At 51.2% G+C, this 24,904-nt stretch overlaps 1 protein-coding gene across 3 annotated transcripts in view; it reads right to left on the reverse strand.

Annotated features, from left to right (window-relative positions):
* HPCAL1 (hippocalcin like 1) overlaps positions 1 to 24,904 on the reverse strand; it is a 110,159-nt gene that overhangs the window by 60,182 nt on the left and 25,073 nt on the right. For 2 of the 3 annotated variants that reach the window (XM_059132650.1, XM_059132649.1), the window contains exon 2: positions 5,443 to 5,520. The exons of the other annotated variant lie outside the window; for it this stretch is intronic. The gene's annotated coding sequence lies outside the window, so the exon portion shown is untranslated. The remainder of the gene's footprint in view (positions 1 to 5,442; positions 5,521 to 24,904) is intronic. 3 annotated transcript variants of the gene reach the window in all.

Raw genomic sequence — 24,904 nt, forward strand, 5'->3', positions numbered from 1 at the left:
CTTGTGATCTCTGTCTGTTGAATAAATAAAGAAAAATATTAACAAAAAAAAAGTAAGTTCAAAAGGAGAGAGAGAGAGAGAAGGGAGGAAGGAGGAAGAGGAGAGGGAGCAGGCAGGAGAGGGACAACGGATGGAGAGACGAGGGCAACAACCCCAAGAATTCTTCTGGAATGTGCACAGGCCTCCTCTCTCGCACTGCGAAGACGGCTGGTCTCCCCTCACATAGGATTTGTTTTCCAATGGAAGTCTAGTGAAAGGATTGTTGTATTTTGGGTTTTGGTCTCCACTGTCCGTTGTTCATAGCTGAGCACTCAGTAACTATGTGAAAGTCTCTCGTGTAATGGGACAGCCAAAGCCCTTGGCTCACGGGTCCGGCTCACACGTGCTGGGTGTCTGGGGAACTCAGTCTCCTGGGGGAGGCTTCCTAAGCCCGAATGCCCTCCCTGTTTGGCACCCTCACCCCAGGGGCTCCTAGGGCAGCAGCTCCCTGCAGCCCCTTCCAGGGACACGCCCTCCATACCCTCCAACCCACCGCAGGGAGTCAGGGCCTCTCCCCCAGCCCCATGCCTCCTCCATCAATGTGCCTTTCAGGGGTATGACCGCTCTCTCAAGACTGGGGGCCCTTGCCAGTATCCCACACCCCGTAGCACGAGATCTGTGAACTGTCAGGTGACGGATGAACGGACAGAGGGAGAAATTAAAGGAGGCACTGATCGGCCCAGGAGGCAAACTCACAGGTGATAAGGAAGTGGGTAAGAGGCAAGTTTAGGGGCTCCCGGGCCTGGTGAAGACGGCAGAGTTAACCCAGCCTTCTCTGAAAAGTGTCCATTAATGCATCAGTAAATATGGAGCTAAAACTGCCCACCACTACTGGGGGTACTGGCCTCCAGGAAAGGGGGCACCTTACTCAGAGTGGAGAGGAGCTGGCCTGACCATCCACCCACCGGGCAGCGGCGTGAGGGTCAGGGTCAGGATCACGGGAGGCCGGGAATCAAGGGCTGTGGTTTCTCTGGGGTTGGAGGGTGAGGCCCCAGCCACCCAAAAGGGCCTGGAAGGTGGGGGTCGGGGCTCATGGTCTAGAACCTTCCTTCCACGGCCGCAGGGCTATAGGGGAGAGGCTCTATCTACCTGGGCAGAGGGCCAGAGAGACAAGGCCCCATGGCTTGGTGGCTCCCCAAGAAGCAGAGAGCAGAAAAGTCCCCCGTGCCCACTCGAGGACTTGCTGCTGCCACGCAGGCCATCAGGATGGCGGAAAGGAGAGACAGCAACCAAGCCTCCTGGTTTCAGTTTCTCAGCCACGGCTCTGCAACACCTTGCTTCCATCCTGAGGGCTGCCTGGAGTCCCTCGCTGGCCAGTCTGCATCCCTGCTGCTGACCGGTCGTCATCCGGGTCACCTGGCGTTTCCAGAGACCGTATTTCCAAAGGCTCTCTAGATGGTTATGGCCGCACTTCACCCCTGCTTTTCTCTTCATACTTTCTACTTAAAAAAATGGGGCTCGGGACGCCTGGGTGGCTCAGTCAGTTGGGCATCTGCCTTCAGCTCAGGTCATGATATTGGGGTCCTGGGATCGAGTCCCACATCAGGCTCTTTGCTCAGCGGAGAGCCTGCTTCTCCCTCTGCCTGCCTCTCTCTCTGACAGATAAATGGATATTATCTTTAAAAAGGAGGGGGTGCTCAACCCAGCAATCCCGACACCCAGACATCACATCTGTCCCTCATTTATAAAGTGGGACCAGAGGCATTGCGATCAGGGACACATGTAGCCAGAAACTGGAGCCAAACCCTCTTCTTTCTTACAGCAAATCCCCGGGGCCCCAGAGAAAGGCTGTGCCCGTCCGAGCTGCACACAGCAAAGCCGCGTTTGAAACGTGGAAGGAAGCGGGCTCAGGGGAAGAGAACGGGCAGGGGCTATGGCCCCAAATCACAGCCATGTTTCCCCCCGAGGGGCAGAAGCTCTCGGGGGTGCAGACCTGGGGAGGCGTAGCCATGCCCCCCTCCGCCACCTTCCACTGTCTCGCTCCCGGCAAACGCAACACCACGCTTTCTCTGCCTAAAGACGAGGGCACCGTTTCCTACAGGAAGACAGGAGGGGACTGTGTGGAGGAGAAAAACACCGTTTCTTGGTTTTCTTCTCTCCACTGCAGGCGGGCAAATGACAGGAGGAAATATCACTGTCCTGCAGACACCTCTCGGGGAGGGAAGGTCACGATGTTTAAAAGAACCTGCTGGTTCGGAGGCGGGTCCCCATCTAGAGTGATCCAATAAAGAGGCAAGAGGCACATGCGCTCTTCCTAGCACACTCCTTGGAGGAAACACATCGCGAGCGACGGTGTGAAACCGATCAGGGCAGAACCACGCAGCGCGGAACCTCCTTCCCGCATCCACCCGCGGGCGTCCGCTGCACCTGTGGCAGCTTCCTGGCCACGGCAGCCCCGCAGAAGGTGCGAGACTCAGCCTCCTGGCACAGCTCACGCCCCCAAGGAAGAAGTAAGACAAGCTAGCGCTGCCACGTAATAAGGAAAATGCACGTCCGAGGAGGAGCCTGGGCGAGACCAGGAGTCATAAATTCCATGCCCTGGCCCTCACCTGCCAAAAGCTCTCCCTCGTCTCCTCCTCAACCCCCCAACCCCCCGGACTCCTGTGCTCCCAGCACACCGCCTCTGGCCCCCTCCCTGGTCCTCTGGACGCAGGTCCCTGAACAGACGGCCTGGGAACACCAGAGCAGGTGCTCACCCAAGAGTCGAGAGATCACTCTTATAAACAGCTTTGCAAAGAAGGTTATGTGAGGGTTTGTGGGATGGAAGCAGGGCCGGTGCAAGACCCCCGAACGTGGTCAGGCCGGAGGAGTGCGCAGGGAGAGGCCCACACAGGGGCAGGGCAGGGCAGGAGCTGGACCTAGGGGAGGTGGGCGGCTGAGACCTGGGGGAAAGCCGGGGCCACGGGGCCCAGGACCCCATGGGAGAGCCCTGAACAAAGGTGAGGGTTTTACCATATACCCACCGCTCACTTTGTACCACCAACCCCGGGTGCCCTTTCCTGATGCCCATGCCCCAGGGTGGTGTGGATAGAGGGCACAGACCGACTATGGCACCAGACGGAGCTGCGTCCCGGTCCTACCTTTACAGCTCGGCCCAGCCACTTCGCCTTTCCGGCTGCCTGCAGGATGAAGGGGACTGTGTGCGTGCTGCCACATCGGGCACCTGGCACAGAGCAGTGCTGCCGCTGCCCCCCGCTGTCCTGGCCTGCCCCTCCCTGCCTCAAACTTCTCGGCTATCCTTTGAGGCCTAATTCAAGCCCCCCCACCAGGTCCTCCCAAGCTAGAAGGGGTATCCCACGATGAACTTAGGCGCTGTGTGTCTTTAGGAAAGTTACCTAACCTTGCTGGGTGTCAATTTATGTATAATGAAACAAAGACAGTAAGACCTGCCTCGGAAGGTCACTGCTGGAATCAGAAGAGCAAATGAAGGAAGGAATAAACAAGTAAGGAGAGGAAAGAGCCTGGCGCGGAGCGAGCATGTGACAGGACTGAGCAGCGACGTCAGGACTGAGCCCCTCGAGGGCTGGGGAACACAGACCTGGGCCCATGTCAAGGACAGGCACGAGGCATGGTCTCCTCCCCAGCTCCTTTCACAGCATTTGGGGCAGGATGGACGCTCCGTGACGCAGATGGCCGGGGTTGGGGGGGGATCTCCACGCACGCGTGTTGTCACTGCCCCTGCGGGGGAGTGGAAAGCAGATTTCCCAAGCCCGAGGAAGCCCGGAACGTTGGAGCTGGTGCCTCCGTCTGGCCGGGGGAGGCCCACGCAGGAGGGAGGGCGGTGGAGGGCGACCCGGCTCCTCAGGGAGGGGGAGAGCCCAGCCCTGCACCTGGGAGACGCTGTGCCTTCCCAGATGTGAGGCAGGGGCTCTGAGAATCCCAAGCCAGGGGGCCTGACCCCAAAGGGTGCTTCCCGAGGGCAGAGAAAGGCCAGGTGGGGGTGGACTCAGGGCAGGGCCCAACCTCCCTCTCCCTCCTCCTGCTCTCTCGATGTCTGTCTCTGCACCTCCCGCACCCCAGCCCCGCATCCCTTCCTCCTCCTCTGTCCCCCGTTAAGTGGAGAGCAGCGCAGGCCCTCCGCTGTGACCGTGCAGTTGGGCGTCACGCAGAACGTCTTCAGGCTGCTTCTCTCGCCAGTTATAAACAAGCATGTTTTGCCGAAAGGCCAACATCATCCCACTCCGTGCAGTTGCTGAGGTAAATTACTGGTTTGTGACTAACGTTCCTGGGGAAGAGAACGCACTCTCCGAGACTGCGCGGCACCTCAGCCAGGGGCTCCTCTCGCCAAATAAGAGAAAACAGGTACCGATTTCCTGGACCCTCAGAGCAAACCCCCACCCCCCACCCCGCCACACATATGGAGCCAAAGGAAACTTGCATAAGGTCATTATTTATCTACTTAGAAAAAATGCGTACATCTGACGCGGAGTTTAATGCTCCCGGGCCTTTGCAGAACGCAGAACTCGGGCCTTTGCAGAACTCGCTTCTCCATCTCCCTGGGCGGGAAGCACATAACAAAGGAGGTCAAGCCCTTATCGATTTTCCCAGCTAGCCGTGGGGTGTTTCTCCACAAATTTACACAGTTGCAGACAGTCTCCAGGAAGAGCTGTCAGGACAAAACACTCAGTGTTGCTCTACACTTCCTTTTCAGTGACCAGTTAATGCTGTGACTCTCCTGCAAACTCCTATGCACCCTTCAATGCCCAATCAAAATGCCCTCCCTCTTGGCTGCTACCACCCGCCTCAAGAAGGTGTCCCACCACTGCTCTCCCCTGGCTTTCAGAAGGCCAGTGCAGGGCCCATCTATCTTCTGACCTCCCACGAGCCGGTGAGCTACAGGGGCACAACGACACCGTCTTCCCCACCGTGTGCTCCAGAGCACCTCTCCAGATAGGCCTGGTGCGTGGAGGAGGTTCAGAGGGCTTGACAGGTGAAGGAGCTGGAGGCAAGAAGAGCAGTTTGCAAAACTAGGTCACGTCACAAGTTTCACACTAGGCCCATGCACAGGGCTGCACCTTTAGGATCAGAAGCCCTCGGAAGTCTAGGTCACTTGTATGATAAGCCCCCATCCCTGCTCCCCACCCCGGAGCTATGCAAGAACCCAGAGAAAGGCAGAAAGAAGGTCTGAGTAGTCAGAAGCCCGACCCTGCCTTGACAGTGCGGGGCCTCAGAGTGTGAGGCTGGTGTCGCCTGGCGAGCCGGCAGCCTCAGTTTACTCCTCCGTGCAAGGATGGCACTGATGCCTCCAAGCCCCCTTGGCAAGGGAACCTGTAAGGTGCCAGGAGGAGGTAACAGCATTAACTGTTATCTGACCCAGCATTAACTTGGCAAAGTCAGCCTCGGTTTGCACCCCGAATTTCTGAGATCTGTTTGCAGGAGCTATGGAGGGAAGGGACCACTTACAGTGCAGGGGAGAATGAAGACACTGAGGCTCCCAAGAGGTCTGTAACCACCTGGCAGTAGAAGGCACTCAGGAAACACCTGTGGGATGAAGGAGGGAATGGACAATGAGAATGAGCGCACAGCTGAAGGACTGTGCGTAGGGAGGGGGAAACAGAACCGCGCTGGGCCTGTGAGGCTGCAAACAAAGACCTGGGAGAGTGAGTTGAGAGACGATTAGGAAAAGAACCGCACGATGTTGGAACGCACTGCAGCTGGTGGGTGAGCACCCCGTCGCTGGAAGAATACAAGCCCAGAGCAGATGAAAGACCACTTCATAGAACTATAGTACAGCTAAAAAACCCAAGCATTGCGTGGGTGCTTAGAATAAAAACTCTCTCGGGGCGCCTGGGTGGCTCAGTGGGTTAAGCCCCTGACTTCGGCTCAGGTCATAATCTCAGGGTCCTGGGATCAAGTCCCGCATCGGGCTCTCTGCTCAGCAGGGAGCCTGCTTCCCTCTCTCTCTCTCTGCCTGCCTCTCCATCTACTTGTGATTTCTCTCTGTCAAATAAATAAATAAAGTCTTTAAAAAAAAAAAAAAACCTCTCTCAGTCCCTTTCCACCTGACTTCCGGCATTCTACATGCTAGGCCAGGGGTCAGCAAACCTCTGTAAAGGGCCAGAGTAAATATTTTCGGCTTTACAGGTTATGGGTCTCTGCCCCAACTCTTCAACTTTGCCTACTGAGCAACAGTTGCCGAAGATAATGACATAAATGACAAATGAACGTGGCTGTGCCAATAAAACTTTATTTGCAATAACAAGCAGGGGGCCAGATTAGGCCCTGGGCCCCTAGTTCTAGAGGGATGCTCTCGTCAAGTGAAGCTGTGGGCAAATGGTAGTGTTAGCTCCCCCCGACCCAGGGTCCAGCAGATAATACACACTGCTTTGCCCTCAGGCCCCATTTAAATCATCCTAGGCACCCCACCCCCCAATTTCTTTGACCTTTTACCATTTATTTTGCTATTCTTGCTGCATTTGCCTATGTTTGAAATTTTCTGTCATAAAAAAAATTTAAAGAGAAGAAAGAAAAGAAAAAGAAGGCTTCCCAGAATCCAGACCCACGTAGAAAGCTGACCCTCTCAGTCCTGCCTGCCATCTCTAAACCACCACAAGCCACGGGGCCCTGAACCAGCGCCCCCCCCCCCCCGGGGCCCCCCACTGCCAGCACTGGGACCAGACACAGCAGAGAGAGGAAGGATGACCATGTCAGAGGTTTCTCTACAAGCTGAGGTGCCTTTTCAGAGGACGCTCTTTTCTTCTGCAATCACACTTTCCCTCAACAATTGTTGCTACGAAAATGTCCCTTCTATCACAAAGAATAAGTTAGATGACAATGTTTTATGCCCTGATGTGACAAAAGTTAAAGGTAGCAACCCTATATGGGCCCTGATTTATTAATTAATTTTTTTGTTCGTTTGTTTTTGCCAGTTCAGATCCTAAAGTCTGAGAGCTCCTACCCCCTCTTTGGGTCCTAAAAATGAACTTTCCCTCAGGCTTCTCTTCACACCCCAGCCTCACCCCTCCAAGACCCAATCTCTCACATGAAGCACCTGTGTGATGTCCCCAGGTCCTCTGCTACCCCCAAGGATGGCTGCAGCCCCAGGGTGCCCCCAGCAGAGGCAAAGGGGTGCAGGGGGTCTGCCTTGCCATGGGATGCTACCCTGACCTCACGGTCCCATGCTCAAGGCATGTGTTGGTTCTCAAACAAACCTTCGAGGCTAGCAAGACAGAAAACTGAGGTACAGAAAGGCCAAATGACCCGTCCACGTTCCTCCAGCAAACCAACCGCAGGCAGAGAAGTGTGTTTCCACTGACGGCTACCAGCCCCAGGCAGTGCAGAGTCTCTCTGCCTTCATCTTAACCTGGCCCACCACTCATCTAACCACCCTCTGACAGCAGGACTGATAGAGCATCATCTTTGCTTAGTCTGTGTTTTCAGTGACCGGTTCAAATAAAAAATTAAGTGTCTAACCTGCACACAATTTTTTTTTTTAAAATTTTATTTATTTATTTGTCAGAGAGAGAGGGAGAGAGAGTGAGCACAGGCAGACAGAATGGCAGGCAGAGGCAGAGGGAGAAGCAGGCTCCCTGCCGAGCAAGGAGCCCGATGTGGAACTCGATCCCAGGACGCTGGGATCATGACCTGAGCCGAAGGCAGCTGCTTAACCAAATGAGCCACCCAGGTGTCCCACAATTTTTTTTTTTTTTAATGTCAAGAATGGTACCCATCTTTAAAGAACTTACTGGCTGGTCAGAAAGACTAGAAGATTCTTTTTCTTTCTGCTCCAGAGAGTGCAGAGAGCTGGAACCTTCCACATCTGGAACATTCCAGAAGGCCTAGCAGATCAGGGAGACTCCAACAGTGCTCCTGCTGGGAGCGCCAGGCCTTAAGCTCCTTCCACACCTCTCTGTGGAGGCCTGAGCTCTCAGGACCCCTCAATATTGAAACCAGTTCCCCAGAAGACAGAGAGGAAGGGACATGCCTGGGTCTTGCCCCAGCACGCATGACCTGTGCCAATGGAACTAGCTGCCGACGGGGGATGAAGTCAATTGTTTCCAGGATAATTAATTTAGAATCAGACACAAACCTACTGGGAAATCAGTCCATTAACAAAGAGGCTCAAGACCAGAATGGGGAAGTTTCAGCAATATGTGGGCAGGAATCAAGGTATATTCTATATCCTGAGGGGCTTAGGGGATTAGGGAAGGAACAAAGTCCCAAACACTGCAAGGGGACCTCCATGCAGAACCTCCCTCTACTGGAAATCGGAGATGGGGAAATGGGAAGGGGTCGGAGAGGAGAGGTCGAGGGTGTAGTGTGGATAGGCAGCAGGGCTCCTGGGGTTTTGTTTTTAAAATAGTAGCTTTCTTGGGGCACCTGGGTGGCTCGGTGGGTTAAAGCCTCTGCCTTCGGCTCAGGTCATGATCCCAGGGTCCTAGGATCGAGCTCTGTGTCAGGCTTTCTGTTCGGGGAGCCTGCTTCACCCCCTCTCTCCCTGCCTGCCTCTCTGCCTACTTGTGATCTCTGTCAAATAGATAAATAAAACCTTTAAGAAAAATAGTAGCTTTCTTGAGATACGATTCACAAAGCACACAACTCACAGATCTCAGGTATGCAACTCAGTAATCGCACAGAGTTGTGCAACCATCACCACAATCAACTTCAGGACATTTTCATCTCCCTCAAAAGAGACCTACACCTATTAAGAGTCACTCCCCCGATCCCAGCTCTGGGCAACCCTAATCTACTTCCTGTCTCTACAGATCTGCCATTCTGGACATTGCACATAGGTGAAATCACATAATCCGTGGTCTTTCATGACTTACTCCATTCCCTCAGCATATTGTTTTCCAGCTTCTTCTGCTGTATAGCACGTGAATGGGATTTCCTTTTCATTGCCAAATAATATTCCACTCTGTGGATCTAACACATTTTGTTTACGCATTCATCAGCGGGTGGACACTTGGCTTGTCTCCACACGTACGAGCATGTTTCACGGGGATGTGAGTTTTCCTCTCCTTGGGATGTACACCTGGGAGGGGAACTGCTGTGTCATGTGGGAACTCTCTGTCTAAACTTGTGAGGAACTGCCAGGTTCTTTTCCAAAACAGCTGCACCAGTTACATACCTACAGCAGTGTTGAAGTGTTCCAACTTCTCCGAGTCCTCGCCACCACTTGCATTTATCGGGCTTGTCGACTCTAGAAATCTCAGTGGGTGTGAAGTGGTATCTTGTGGTTTTGATGTGCATCTCCCTGATGACTAATGATGTCGAGCATCTTTCCATGGGCTTGTACCATAGAAAATGCCTGTTCAAGATCTTTGCCCTACTTTCAATGGATTATTATTTTTTTAATACTAAGTTCTGAGTTCTTTATTCTAGGTACAAGTATAGAATACATGTGACTTGCAAATACTGTGTTCCATTTTGTGGGCTGTCTTTTCACTATCTTGATAGTGTCCTAAGTAGCACAGAAGTTTTTAATTTTGATGAAGTTCTATTTACATATTTCGTCCTTTGGTCATTTATCCTTTTGTTATTATATTCAAGAAACAACTGCCTAATTCAAGGTCCAGAAGATTTATACTTATTTTTCTCCTAAGAGTTTTATGGTTTTAGCTCTTACATTTAGGTCTTTGATCCATTAATATTTATAAATGGTGTGAGGTAGGGGTCCAGCCTCATTCTTTTACATGGGACTATTGATTTGCAGCAGTACCATTTGTTGAAAAGCCTATTCTCTATAGAATTATTTGCTACCTTTGAAAATCAATTGACTGTAAATATGAGAGTTTATTTCTGGAGTTTGAACTCTATTCCACTAATCTACATCTCCCTTTGTGCCAGTACCACACTATATAGATTACTATTGCTTTGTAATAAGCTTTGAAATCAGGAAGTATAAGCCCTCCCACTGGGTTTTTCTTTTTCAAGACTGTTTTGGCTATTCTGGGTTCCTTGAATTTCTGTATGAATTTTAGAATCAACTTGTCAATTTCTACAAAGAATTCTGCTGGAATTTTCATAGGGAGTTGTGCAGAATCTATAATTTGGGAATGGTGCACTCTTCATAATATTAAGCCTTCTGATCCATGAACATGGGATGTCTTTCCATTTACTGAGGTTGTTAATTTCTTTCAAAGTACATTGTCAGTTTCAGAGTAAGTCTTGCACTTATTTTGTTAAATTTATGCCCAAATATTCTATTCTTTTTGATATTACTCCAAATGGATTTATTTTTTTCATTTAATTTTCAGGTTCTTCACTGCAGTACACAGAAATGCAATTCATTTTTTATATCGGTCTTGTATCCAACAAGCTTACCAAAATTGTTTATAAGCTCTGAGTGTTTTTAGTGGATTCCTTAGGCTCTTCTATATGCAAAATCATCTTGCCTACAAATAGTTTTAATTCTTAGTTCCCAACCTAGATGTCTTTCATTCATTTATGGGGTTTTATGTTTTTGGTTTGGTTGCCTGTGGTTTTTTTGTCTGTTTGTTTGTCTGCCTAACTGCTTGCTCTCTTTGATTAGAACTTCCAGTACAATAAGTGGCAATTGCGGCCATCCTTGTCTCAATTCCTGATCTTAGAGAGAAAGCTTTTAGTATTTCACCATTAAGTATGACATTAGCTGTTATGTGTTTAATTTAATTTATAAATTTCAGCCTGGAATTGATAACTTTGTAAGACTTCTCTTGAGTAGTTAAGAGATTCTTAAGGAATCATGTAAAATGTTCTATATGTAAAATGAGCACAGATGCCTCCCTGAACTGCCCTTGGACTATGGGATGTTCAGCATTCCCTGTGAGTAACAGGGCCTGCCGGGTGCTTGGGATGGGGGCGGGGGGGGTGCTGGTCTCCAAATTCACCAAGACTCAGCCGTGCTTGTCCTCAAACCTGCCTACACAGGCTGTACTTATGTAATTACATAACAATTAAATTTTATGTAAACCATTGGGATAGGAATTAAAAGGGAATTGTTTTTAGGGAACAAATGTTGGATATTTGGGGACGATCACTGCTAAATTAGGCATGGACAAAAATCACTGTTGATATTGGGAGGGTGTTCCCTATTTCACTTGACAGAAACAGAAACTGAGAATCAAAGAAAGTAGATGGGGCATTAAAAGGTACTACAAAAAAGGTCCAGGAGACCCATAATACAAGAGAGGCGTTGGTCTTAAATCAGGGGACAAGTGGAACAAATGCACGTTTTATGTTAAAATAAGACGTTCAGGTATGTCTGCATCATTTTTTGATCCCCTCTTTACTGATCTTTTTCAATCAAGCAACTCACTGCCAGGGCCGATGGCACTGGAAGAGGGCTTCTTCTGGGACACAAATACAATGGCGGTTACCTGGGAAGGTGTGACAAGATGTCACTTTTTTTCTATGTCCCTTTTACCATTTGGCTTTTTCAAAACATTCCAGTGAGTATGCATTGCTTTTACAGCAGAGAAAATGTGTAATAAAATACTTTTTTTTTTTAAAGACCCAGATTCTATTACTTCCTGCTAACAATGGGAAGGAATCCAGAAGTGCCACCCTCTCCTGGCCAGCATTGCTTCTGGAGCCAATGAAGCACCCCAACGTTACGAAGGTCAACAAGAAATACAGAAAAGGAGCAATACAGAACACCAAACTAATCAGGATTCTCTGGCTCAAGTGCATTGCTATTTTCTTTGCAGTTAATTAACACTGAAATTGACTCCCTTGGTTTGGCTGGAGCTGAGAGAGGCCCCTCCTCGGAGTTCTTCGGTTCACCTGCTGAAAGGCAGGCTTGCTTTCAGAAGAAGGTTCAAGTAACCCCACACCAGGCAAATCTCGGTTTCCTGGGAGAAGACCAGAATTCAGAGTGTTTTTGCAGAAACACAGTATTTCTGCTTCGCTCCACACCGGATGAAGCCCTCCCCATACCTCATCAGCGCAAATCATTAGCCATCTGGGGTCTCTGGTTCTCAGCTCGGCTGCCCGTTACCCCAGTGCGGGGGACACTCTGCAGGGCTCATTTACTCCAACTGGCTCAGGACGTAGGCTCCCTCAAAGGGTGTTAAGGAGGTTTGTTTTGTGTTAACAGTCTCAAGAAGACAGATCAGCCTCCCGACAAAAAACAAGAAGTCACAAGGGGCGGTGCACGGTGGGGAAGGGGGGCAGGCAGACTGAGTTAGTGCTGGGGACGGAGGGAGCACCTCCAAACGCTGGTCCTGAACGAGACACACGGGCATTTGTACGTCTGTCTCCTCCTACCTCCTGGCCATCTCAGGACGCATGTTCCTACAGGACAGCAGGGGAGGCCAACGTTGCCCCCCAACCACGTACCCCGGCAACACCTGCACCCTCACTTCCTCTGAAAGAAAGGCACAAACAGAAATGTGCCAGGGCCTCGCCCTGACCTGGAGAGCTCTGAGGGCCCCACGTGTGCACACGTCAGACACACTCAGACTCACACTTCCATCTGTGTCCACAATTACTCCTCGTGCTTTAGGCAGACAGATCACCTCTGTGTGTGCAAGTGTGTGTGTGCGCAAGCCATGGCAGAAACCTTCCAAACATCACCAAATTCTCAGTGGTCACCCCTTTGGAGGGAGGGGGTATTGTACAATATGAATTCATTTCCTACTTTAATTTTTTAAATATTCTACTGTGAATATGCATCTATCACATTTCTGTTCAGAAAAAGTTCAAGTGCACAATCTTCTTAAAGATTTTATTTATTGATTTGAGAGAGGAAGAGCACAGAGGGAGAGTCAGACTCCCCAATGAACAGAGAGCCCCATGCAGGGCTCGATCCAAGGACCCCAGAATCATGACCCAAGCCAAAGGCAGAAGCTTAACCGACTGAGCCACCCAGGCGCCCCTTGGTGCACAATTTTTAAAAAAGTCTTTCTAAGACAAGTAGCACGGACAGCTAGCAGGACCCACTAGTAACCTCGCCTGGATCCCTTCGCAGCACTGAGCACAAGGGCCTCCATGTTACACGGGAACAGAGCAAGGACGAGCGAGCCCACAGAGCAGCCCAAGGTCGCCTGGCCAGCCCAAGGTCAAAGCTGGCCAAGGGGTGTCCTCACACCTGGGAAAAGTCTTCTCTGGTGTTTCCCGAGGGCAGCAGGGAGCACAAACAGGAGGAGAGGGAAGAAAGGGAGCCTCTTCCGTGCAGCGAGCCAGACGCCTGCCCGTCTTACTCATTTGATTATAAAATATTTCTGAGCCACCAGATGGTCTAACAGCGGCTGCGGATGCCCAGATACTTTTCTTCATTTCTCCGCACAGGGCTCCATTTCAGGGACCTGAAGACTGATATCCAAGAAGCTGTCCTGGAGTTCCATGAAGACAATAACAGGAGAACTGAAGAAACACCGTGCGGTGCCCCCGCTTCCCCGACAGGAGTCTGTTCACGCTTCCCAGATCAGCGGGCCTTAGGCTAATCCCAAGACGCCGGGGGCACTCGGGCAGCGCCTGCCGGGGCCCCTTCCCGCGCAGCCGGCCCGGATCGCAGCTCTCTTACATAATTAATCCCGGCTCAGAGGCACAGCACTCCGCCGTCTGGCGCGGGGACGGCCGTGGGGGGAGCAGACATCAAAGACCATATCTTCCTTGGCCTCCAAGATCAAAGCCGCGGGGTTGAGGAGTTCACCATAGCACTCCCTCTTCTGCTCGGCTTGTCCTTTTTTGTTTCTTGTTTTAGTTTTTAATAAGAGACCCTTCATGCCTGCTCCTTCAACAGCTCAATAACCTAGTTAAAAACACAACAGGTCAGGGCTTTCCACGGAGGCATGAGCCGCGCTCAGGCTGGGCTGCGTGTGACTTCAAAGAACGGATGCCCTGATGTTCTCAATAACCCAGAGAGCCGCGCGGGTCTTCCTGAGCCGGAGGTTGGCTCTCAAATTACTTGCCTAGGAAGAGTGCGGCCCCAGGCCATTTGTCCAGTCTGCACCAGAGAGACCCAAGACGGACTCTTTCTCTCTCTTCTCTGGTCCCCCCACACCCTTCACCCCTGACCCACCTCCTAACAGGAGAACAGCAGAAAGACTTCATATGCCACTGCGACTGATCTGAACGTCCCTCCGTGAGGATGCGTTTTGTTTCTGGCCTTTGGCTTTAGTCGCTTCCAGCTGGATCACGCTGAGACAGCAGGGGCCTCGCTCAGTCCAGGGTCTACAGCCAAAGGTACCTGCAGCTTGCCAACCTGTCCCTCAGATCCTTTACCCAAAGCCACTCCTCACCCTGAAAATGCTAGCCTTCCAGAAACCTCCAAATCCAGAACCAGAAGAAAGAACCCTGGGAAAAGCAGGACTGGCTTACACAAAGTCAGGGGGCAGACACTGGGCTTACTCCCCTGCCTCGTGGCCCACCACCCTCTGCCAAGAGTCCTGGGGGCGATCAGGTGCAGTCAGTCCTTCACACCCTAGTGAGAATTACCAGCGGGTTTCACTCCTCTTGCTCCAGAACACCACTCTCTGAGGATGGGCCTTAGTGGAGGGAAAGGGGGGTAAGTAACAAGTGTGCTGTGTTTTAGGAAGTGGGACAGGCCTCCACGGGCTGCTGGAGTGTGCACCTTACAAAGGAACAGTCTCTAGCAAGAGGGACACACTAGGGGAAGCAGTGCAAAGAGGAATAAAAAGGAACAAATGTTTCTCTTGTCCTAAAACTCCGTGATTCCCAACCCTGACCTTAGGTAGGGGCAGGGAGACAGCTCCTCCTTCCCTTCTCCCTCCCGTCCCCGGGACCCTGACCCAGCGGACCATCACCACAGCCGGTGGTGTTTCTGCTGTGTGGCTCAGCCACGCCCCGGCTTAAGGGTCTACCTGCCCATAAGGGGGGATGGAGGCCGTTGAGAGGAGAAACAAAATGGCCACTACAAGCCACAGCCTTGGATTCAGGCCACAGGACAGACACAGAGAATCCTCAGAGGCCAGGCCAGAACGTTCTGGCCCAGCCCCGGGAAGGCAGACGGCCCAGCCTGGGAACAAACTGGTCCTTGACCAGTGACAAAACAAAACTCAGCTAGAGAAAGAAAGAAAGAACCACAGAAGGAAGCTTATCAAGAGGCTTCAACATATCTGGCTCCTCGCAGCCCAGACACCTTAGCATATGCTGTTCCTTATGCCTAGAATGTGCCCACCCCAACTTCTTCCCGTGCCAAACATCTAGCATCCTTAGAAGCCCAGGAGAGCGCACCTCCCTGGGAGGCCTCCCTAACCCTGCCCAGGCTGGGCTAATTCATTCCTCCTGGAGCTCTCTGGGCACTTGTTCCCGTGAGCGGTATTATTTGTGTACCCCCTCCCTGACTGGGCTGGAGTCTTTATCACCGGAGGCCAGGACCCAGAACTATCTGGCCTGGCACAGGGATGCTGGGCTGCGGCCTTGGAGAGAATGCGGCGGTGAGCCCCTCCGCTGCACCCCCACCCCCGGGGAGAAAGAACACAGCCCCCACCTCCCACACTTGCTCAGTGTGGAGTCACAGAGTCCTCACCAGCCATGAAATTCCATCCTAATTCACACCGAATCCCACCTAAATGACACCAACAGCACTGCTGTGAAAGGAAGGACCCCTTCCTTTAAGTTCAGATTTGGGGATCTCTGCGAAATATTTGCATTTTCTCCAGGGTAATCGAAGGGGGCTGCCCCTAAGACAGTGGCACCATTGGCAAGGACCTCCCTGCTCCCTCCACCTGCCAGCCCCTGCTCCAGCTGCTGGCCCCACCCTCCCTCGGAGGTTATAACAGACAGAGCAGCCCCAGAATCACTTCCGATTTTAACAAAGCCAAGGTCTCCCATTCAGGTTTCTGGGTCTCTGGGTGGCTGCCAGCCTATCAGGGAGAGTTCCTGTTTAAAGACCCCAGACCCGGGGTGCCTGGGTGGCTCAGTGCCTTCAGCTCAGGTCATGATCCCAGAGTCCTGGGATCGAGCCCCACATCGGGCTCTCTGCTTCACGGGGAGCCTGCTTCCTCCTCTCTCTCTCTACCTGCATCTCTGCCTATTTGTGGTCTCTCTCTGTCAAATAAATAAATAAAATCTTTAAAAAAAAAAAAAAAAGACCCCAGACCCCACAAGCCCTCACCCTAGGGTCACCACCAAACGTGACAGAGAGGGACTGATGGCGTGAATACAGTTCGGTCCCTGCCAGGATTTCCATTACGAATCCAGACCCCTGGGTCGTCGACAACCCAGGCTGTCAGAAAAACTGCCCAGGACAACCCATTGAAAGCATAACCTTCCTGAGATCCTGTCTCTAGATGCATTAGTGTAGCGGGCCATCACATGGAATTCATTTGGAGTTTAAGACAGATCCAATATAGCATCTAGAATTTATAACAGATGTTAGGGGTGTGTTTGGGGGTGGGGAGGAATGATTTCGCCCTGAGAACAGAAATCTGAGGGTTAATTAAGTAAAATCATCATAATTCTAAAAACACTTTCTTACCCAGAAGACAACAAACAGGACAGGTACGCAGATACCCAGATACCGCAGAGGAAAGGGGCTACAGGCATTTGGGCTGGCTGGGGGACGGGGCCAGGAGGAAATTTACAGGGCTTTGCAGGACAACCAAGCCCCAGAGGAGCATCCCCTGACATCTGGAGTTAGAGCCTAAAAGCAAAGCTTTGGGCAGCAACAGCATGGGCCTAGCAAGCTCAGCCCCCTCTGAGCCTGCAACGGGGGGAACAAATGGGATGCCACACCCGCAGGGGGGGTGCCACGTCCCCCTACAGCTGGTCTCTCAAATTTACCCCCCTTCCACCATAAGCGCTATTCTGAGTTATCCAATAGGAAAGACACACTAATAACCAGAACATCTCTCCACCAGCCTCCGGAAAACATCACCCTTTACCGAGATCGTGCAGTTTCTAGCAACAGGCCCTACCATATAACACTATTTCTTTACATGGTCAGAACACTCTGGACGCCCACACTGAGGAGCTCAAGGAATAAGGAAAGGAGGCGTTAATATCCTTTCCGTTCAAGGGAGGAAACTGGGCTCAGAGAGGTTAGACAACACCTGCAAAGCCATGCAGCCAGGGAGGGACAAAACGTCACAGTGAGGTATGTGGGACTTCTGCTCTGCAGGGAAGGGGAGGGCGGGCCAGAAAGCAATGCAGGCACCCACCCCTCACTTGATTCTCACATTTTCGAAAAGTCACAGGATGAGAAACCAAGTGACGTCACGCGCGCCCACAGACTCTACCAGACTAACAGAATCTGGTGAATGAACCCTTGGCATCACAAAGGCCAGAACCACCAAGAATCCCCAAGTTGTGGCCTTTTGGCTCCCCGCCCCACCCACCCCCCCATCTCTCAAGCCCAGAGCTCTTGCGATAGGCAAAGAGGGGAGTGTATCAGCCATGGCTGGGGACACAGGAACCCCGACTCCTCAAGGGTTCTGGCAGGAGGAAGTACTGGTCTCAAGTACCCCAAGAGGACCCCTGACCCAGGGGACCCGCCCCGGCAGCCTGGTGCCTAAGCTTCACCATCGGAAGAGGGCGGCAAGCTCCCTAACTTCGCATGCTCTGTACCTCGACCTTCCCTTCTGCACTACGAAGAGAACAGCCTCCTACCTCACCATGTCGGTGTTTAAAACTTTTTCTCATAAAAAAAATGCCAATACACAGAAAAGAAAGAGGACTAGTACCGTGAGTGCCAGGAACCCATGACCTAGCGTCAGAGGCCAGCACACGGTACCTCTTGTCCTCTCTTGGGCACATTCCCTGCCCAGCCCCCCATGCCCACCCCCACAACCCCCATCTCTCCACCCCATCACCCCCCATCCCCCCTTCCTTGCTCTGATTAAGTGAGCCCGCACGACGCCACCACAGCCACACTCCAGGCGGCCTCCGCCACCACCACCACCACGCATCGCTGTTCTGTCTATGGACGGGGCCTCTGTCATCTGTCTGGTCCACCTCTCAGGGACACTTCAGAGCTCTACAAAACACAGCCAGTCCCAGACGGATGATGGCGCCACCAACACTTTCTGACCTGACGGTGTGTAGAGGCCAGCATTCCGTAGAATCTGGACTTTGAGTCTGAATTTGGGTCTTTCCGGGGCTGGCAACACAATACTTGGCAGCAGCCGCGGCTCCCAGGCCGCCGCAATCACAGGGGCGAGTAGTCGAGACACGGACAGCCATGCTGTGTCCCCAGAGCCATTCTGTTTCTCACGTTCAGGACAGTGTTCAATAAACTACAGGAGATGCTCAAACCTCGGTTTCAACACAGGCTTCGGGTGAGAAGACTTTGCCAGCTGTCAGCTGACGGAAGTGTTTGGAGCGTGTTGAAGGCAGCCCGGCAAGAAGCTACACCGTCGGACAGGTCCGGTGTGATTAACTGCACTGGCGACTTGCACTGGGTTGATCGGGGACATCACCTCACCATCAGCAGAGGATGATCGGCACAGGGGTGGGCTCTCTGGACAGTGCCCTCCAAAAACACGGTGTCACGGGGTCTTGCCGAGTCACAGGTCATGACTGTGCCTTACCATCTTCATAGCCCGCTGCCCACACAGGGCAGGGCCCAGAGAAGTGGCAGCTCCGCGAGCACCTGCTCATGCCGGTGATGCAAACATCACCGTCCTGCCCCCTAGAGTGGCAACTCCCCCACTTTACCAACAGGGAGCCTGAGGCTCAAAAGGATGAAAATCACACGACAACTAGACCTGTCGGATTTCGAAGTTCGCACCCTGTCCCCTTGTGTTGCCCCTAATCACTTATCAAAATATTGTTCATTATCATTCCCTTTGCTTTGTTTGAGAAGACACAGTTCTGCGGTTCCTGGCATATCCACAAGGTTGTGCAGGCATCACCACTGCCTAATTCAGAGCGTTCTCGCCTCCCCCAAAGACACCCCCATCCCCCCTCACCTCCGGCCCGGGCAACCACTGATCCACTATCTGTCTCTTCAGACTCGCCCATCCTGGATGTTTCGTATCAGTGAAATCTTACGAGATATAGGGCCCTTTGCGTCTAGTGTCTTCTGCGCAAGCTCCCTGTCTTCTAGCCTCATTCACGCCGAAGCGAGAGTCAGCACCTTGCCCTGTTTACAGCTCACTAACATTCCATCGCACGGATAGACCACACTCCGTTTATCCGTGCACCAGCTCAGGGATCAGAACACCACTGCTGTGAACATTCGTGTGCAGGTCTGTGCGGACGTGTGTTTTCTTGGGCACAAACCTGCAAACAGAGCTACGGGTCACATAGTAACTCTATATACTAATTGTTTGAGGAAAACTGCTCGATTGTTTTTCCAACGTGGCTGCCCCAGTGTACATCCCCACTGCCCATGAGAGTTCTAATTTTTCCCCTTCGTCACCAACACTTGTTACTATCCGTCTTTTGGGTTCTGGCCCTCCTAGTAGGTGACCCCTTTATGGTCTAGGCATCCACAGCTCACTCCGCACCTCTGGGAGATCTCACGGGCTCCCACAGTTAACATGGAAAGGAGGCAGGAAAGAATTTTACTTTTTTTTTTTTTTTTTTTTAAGATTTTATTTACTCATTTGAGAGAGAGAGAGAGAAAGAATGAGCAGAGATGGAGGCGGAGACAAAGGGAGAAGCAGACTCCCCGCTGGGCCGGGAACCCCATGCCAGAGCTCAAACCCAGGACCCAGAGATCACGATCTGAGCCAAAGGCAGACACTTAACCCTCCAAGCCACCCAGGTGCCCCAAATTTTATATTTGACAGATGAGCCAATGGCAGGCCCAAAGACAATGAATACCGTGACACAAACATCACCTCAATCTCAAAGCAATCCATTCCTAGCTCAGCTCCCTCCCCTGGTCTGAAGACCAAGCAGAGGCATGAGGTTCAACGAGGGGCTGAGGAAGGAATGTGGCATTTCATTGGGCCCCGCTGTGAGGTTTACTTCAATTGCAACACGTACCCATCACGCGCCCCAGTCCCCGGGTCCAAAATGTGCCACTTCCGGGAAAGAGGCTTCCTCCTCGATAAACAAGCATCTGTCTTCAGTTCTGGGGGCTAACAGGATTTATAACGTTCCCTTACGTTTTCTAATAATAGTAAATCCCCTCCCCGGGTCCAAAGATGGTCAGCGATACCTTAATGCCGATTAAGCCAGTGTCGCCAAGGCCAGCTCATCCTCGGAGGGCAGGCTCTGATGGGCTTCCTCAGCGCAGGGCCTGGGCCAGGCACCTCTCGGAGGGCCACACGGCCAGCCACAGGACACGTCAGCAAACAGAGCAGGGGCTGGGCAGGGGGGAACAAAGGGGTTGGGGGACTTTTCGACACAGACTCCAAAAGCCAGAGGGGCAGAGGAGGAGCCCAGTCCTAAGAGTCAGGGTCTCTCCTCATTACTTGCTGTACAATCCCGGGCAAATTTCTCAACCTCTCTGAGCCTCGGGCTTCTCGCTTAAGAAAGAGCAAGAACATCTGCACCACCAAACCTCACAAAGCAGCTACAAGAAGTAAATAAAGTTGTTATAGTCATGGTGGGGGAGAGGGGTTTGCAGGGCAGTATTTCCACGCAATAGTATTTTTTTCCTTTGAAAATGAGTCATCGGGACTAATAATTATTTATAATTTCACAGCAGGAATTCAGTAACAGTGAAAACCTGACATAATAAAGAGCAAAAGCTTTACAAACGTGCATGTTCCTAACCTAGCAATTCTACTTCTAAGAATCCTGAGGCCTAATGACACGAAGTGGCGAGGGCAAGGGGTTTAGAAACGTTCATCACAGCACATGGAAAATTTTACTGCTCAAAATTGTCACTGACCGGGATGCCTGGGTGGCTCAGTTGGTTAAGCAGCTGCCTTCAGCTCAGGTCATGATCCCAGTGTCCTGGGATCGAGTCCCACATCAGGCTCCTTGCTCAGCGGGGAGCCTGCCTCTCCCTCTGCCTCTGCTGCCACTCTGCCTGCCTGTGCGCTCTCTCTCTCTCTCTCTCTCTCTCTGGCAAATAAAGAAATAAAATCTTAAAAAAAAAATCATCATTGACCTTTCCCATGGGGGGAGCGATACTTCTCACCCCACTAACATCAGGCCTCACCATATGGTTTGCTTTAGCCCCTGCAATGTGAGGGGGAAGAGAATGGCCTTACGATCCAGCAACTGCACTACTAGGGATTTACCTAAAGGATACAAAAATACAGATTCGAAGGGATACCCGTGTAGAGCAGCATTATCTACAACAGCCAAACTGTGGAGAGAGCCCAGATGTCCATCACCTGCTGAATGATAAAGAAGGTGTATATACTACTCAGCCATCACAAAAACAAAATGCCGTCTTGCCATCTGCAACACCATGGATGGAACTAGAGGGTATTATGCTGAGCAAAACAAGTTAGAGAAAGACAAATCCCTACAATCTCCCTCGTATGCAGAATTTAAGAAAGAAAACAGGTGAACATATGGGAAGGGGGAAGAGAAAAAAAGGAGAGAGAGAGACAAGCCAGAAGAGACTCTTAAGGACAGAGAACAAACTGAAAGATGCTGGGGGGGGTGGCTACATGGCCGAAGGGGACTAGGAGGGCACTTGTGATAAGCACAGGTGTTGTAGGTAAGTGATGAATCCCTGAATCCTCCAGACACCAGTAGTGCACTTCATGTTAACTACTGAAATTTACTTGAAAGAAGAAAGGAAGAGAGAAGAAAAAGAGGTAGAGGAGGGAGGAGGGAGGAGGGAGAGGGAGAGGGAGGGATAAAGGAGGGGCCTTGCCGAGCGGCACAGGCCATCTCCACTTTGGAGAGAAAGCTTAACCATCCTGTTGTTCCACCATCTTTTCTCTCTCCAGCACGAAACCAGCCATGTCTCGCAAGGGCTGCTCTGTCAGCCTGGGCCCCAGGGGGACAAGGGTGGAAAGCGGAGCCACAGCCAACAGTCATGTAACCTGAGTGAGAGAAAACCTACATTGCTGCAAACCAGAAGATTTAAGGGGTCATTTGTTACCAGAGCATAACCTAGCTGACTGATACACAGCCACATTCCTACTAACGCAGAACGGCAAGCAACATAAACCACCAGCTAAATAACAAAATACGTACTGACAAATAACATACGGTACGTTATAAGATATATTCAATGTTTATATGTGTTACATGTGTGTTATATACAACTTATATTTATACATAAGTACCTGTATATCTTACTAGATATGTGTGTGTATATATATGTATCTCTACGATATGAGGTCAATCAAATGTTCAGTTAGTTCAGAGCTAAAAAACTGTCTGCATACAAATACGTTCTCAATATGGTATTAACTTAAAAAAACAGAGTATGAAATAGTATTACTGACCAAGGATTAGTCTCCATAATATAAAAATATCTATAAATCGATAGGAAAAAACAACGTACCCCCAAAAAGAAACTGGACGAAGGAAAGGAACATGCCGGTCACAGTGAAGGAGACAGCAAATATGCTGAAAAGGTGTTCAACCTCGCTAGAACTCAGGAACGTGCAAATTAAAAGCCCGTGAGATACTGTTTTAAATGCATGAGATCCACGGGTTAATACACTAACATTGGAGAAGACCAGTGCTGGAGAGGTGTGGGGAAAGGAACCTCTTACCCTCATAGTGGGGACAATAAGCCACCGCAAATGCCATGAAGATGGTTTAAGAACCAGTAACAGGGAACGTGAGCAGAGGACCCAGCAGCTCCCCTGGTAAAAACTCCGAAGGCTCCAGGAACTCTAATGGTATGCTCATGCTAGTCACTGCTGTGTAACACAGGATCCCCTCAACTTTGCAGCATAAAATAAACACTCCTATATCACAGGTCCTTCAGGTAGGAATCTGGCTGTGCCTTAGCTGGGGCGGTGGGGGTGGGAGGGCTCTGGTTCAAGGTCAGTCATGGGGTTCCAGCTCGGTTTCCGTCCAGGGCTGCTAGGCAGTGGTGGAGGGTCGGGTGGAGCACTGCTCTGGGCTCACTCCCATGCATGTTGACAGCCACCCCACAGGGTGCCCTCACCATGTGGCACCTAGCTTGATGCAGCGCAAGGGACCCAAGAGAGGGCAAGAGAGAGCGCCCGAGTTGGCTACCGCAGTCCTTTTATAACCTAATAAGGGGACATCACAACACTCTGCTGTTTTCCATCTTGGAATCAAATCAGTAAGTCCGGTCCACACTCAAGGGCAGGGGATCCCACAGGATGCCGGGATCAGCGGGCACCGTGTCCAAGGCTGCCTTCTGGGGCACTCAAGAAAAACACAGCGCTTGCTACAGCGCTCTCTGTAACAGTAAGAAAAAACTGGACACAACTTGGGAAATGCGGTTTATTGAGACAAGGGAACGCTATCCAGCAGTTAACAAAAAGAGGGAAAAGAAGACCATGGACCATACCTACATATCACTACGACTGACCTCAAAGACAGTGTTAGACATATCGTCAAAGGCCAAACTACCAAACAACATGAAGAGGGCACCTGGGTGGCTCAGTGGGTTAAGCATCTGCCTTTGACTCAGGTCATGATCCCGGGGTCCTGGGATGGAGGCCCGCATGGGGCTACTTGCTCAGCTGGCAGCCTGCTTCTCCCTCTCCCTCTGCCCCTCCCCCTGCTTGTTCTCGGTCCTCTGACAAGTAAATAAATAAAATCTCTTTGAAAAGATGTGAATAATAAGTAGATTTAGGATTATTTCTAACACATAGAAACTATTGTTTGTTTAAAGCTCTTACCACGCCTGTGGCAAGAACCCAAAACATGGATGGACACAGCTCCAGTCCCTCAGCAGAGGGGCGCCCTGAGGAAGGGGCGGACAGAGAGGAGAGGTTGGGCATTGGCGGGCCTGTCACGTTTATGGGTCTTTATAGAACAGTAAGTCAAAATGAAATGAAACTATGATCTTTTTTTGCTAAAATATATATAAGTTTTATTATACGTCTCTATAGGACATCTATAAAGTCTGGACACAGAGGACACTCTTTAATTCTTTTACAGATTAAAGATGACCTCGTATCTATCTGCCTACATTTCCAGAAATCATGGATACCATTTTGTAGACAGAAATGAAGCTCAAGGGGTACACAACGGAAACCTATCAAGGGTTACATGAGGGGGGGTGAGTGCTTACAATTTTATAAAGGATCTTTTTTCCTTTGTTTTTCTGTGTTTGCCTATCTTACAAAGTGATGCAGAATTTTGTGCAGGAAAATGAAAAATTTCTCCAAAGATTAAGTCAACACAACAGTAAAATGGCCACAGTTGATACCAGAGCACATGAGTTTTGAGAGCATAAAGGAATTCCAGTTTACAGAGGAAAGTTTGGGGGGGAACACCTGCATCTTCAGAAGACACGGGGCCCCTGGAAGCTCATCCTAGGCAGCAGCCTGCCCCAGGGATGGCCCGGGGAAGTGGCACCTGTCATCAGGCCCCGGGGAGCTGTGTGGGAGGCAGCAGCCTGGTTCCTATCCCTGCAGGGAAGGGCCTTCTGCTGCCGGTGTTGAAGGGAAGAAGCTGGCGACAGCAGCGTGCGGGCACCCCGCCCCAGCCCCCCGAGGGCTCACAGATTAGCGGGGGTCAAGCCAACTCCCAGAGCACAGGCTCCAGGGGTACAAAAGTTATGACCACCCGACTGATGCCTTCTCTGCTTCCTAAGTCTACAGTAAGAACACATTACTTTCGTCACCGGGAAACAAGTGACTTTTTAATTTTATTTTATTTTAAGATTGTATTTGTTTATTTGACAGACAGAAATCCCAAGTAGGCAGAGAGGCAGGCAGAGAAAGAGGAAGGGAAGCAGGAAGCAGGCTCCCCGCTGAGCAGAGAGCCTGATGTGGGACTCGATCCCAGAACCCTGGGGATCATGACCTGAGCCGAAGGCAGAGGCTTTAACCTACCGAGCCTCCCAGGCACCCCAACAAGTGACTTTAAAGGGAAATATCTCTACTTGCACAGATCCACAATCCCCAAGAGGCTGATGAAAGACGGAGCTCGGGCCGTCCCGCCCCCCAGAGTCCCTGCTGGC

Source organism: Mustela lutreola, chromosome 9 (assembly GCF_030435805.1).
Source record: "Mustela lutreola isolate mMusLut2 chromosome 9, mMusLut2.pri, whole genome shotgun sequence".
Taxonomy (NCBI): Eukaryota; Metazoa; Chordata; class Mammalia; order Carnivora; family Mustelidae; genus Mustela; species Mustela lutreola.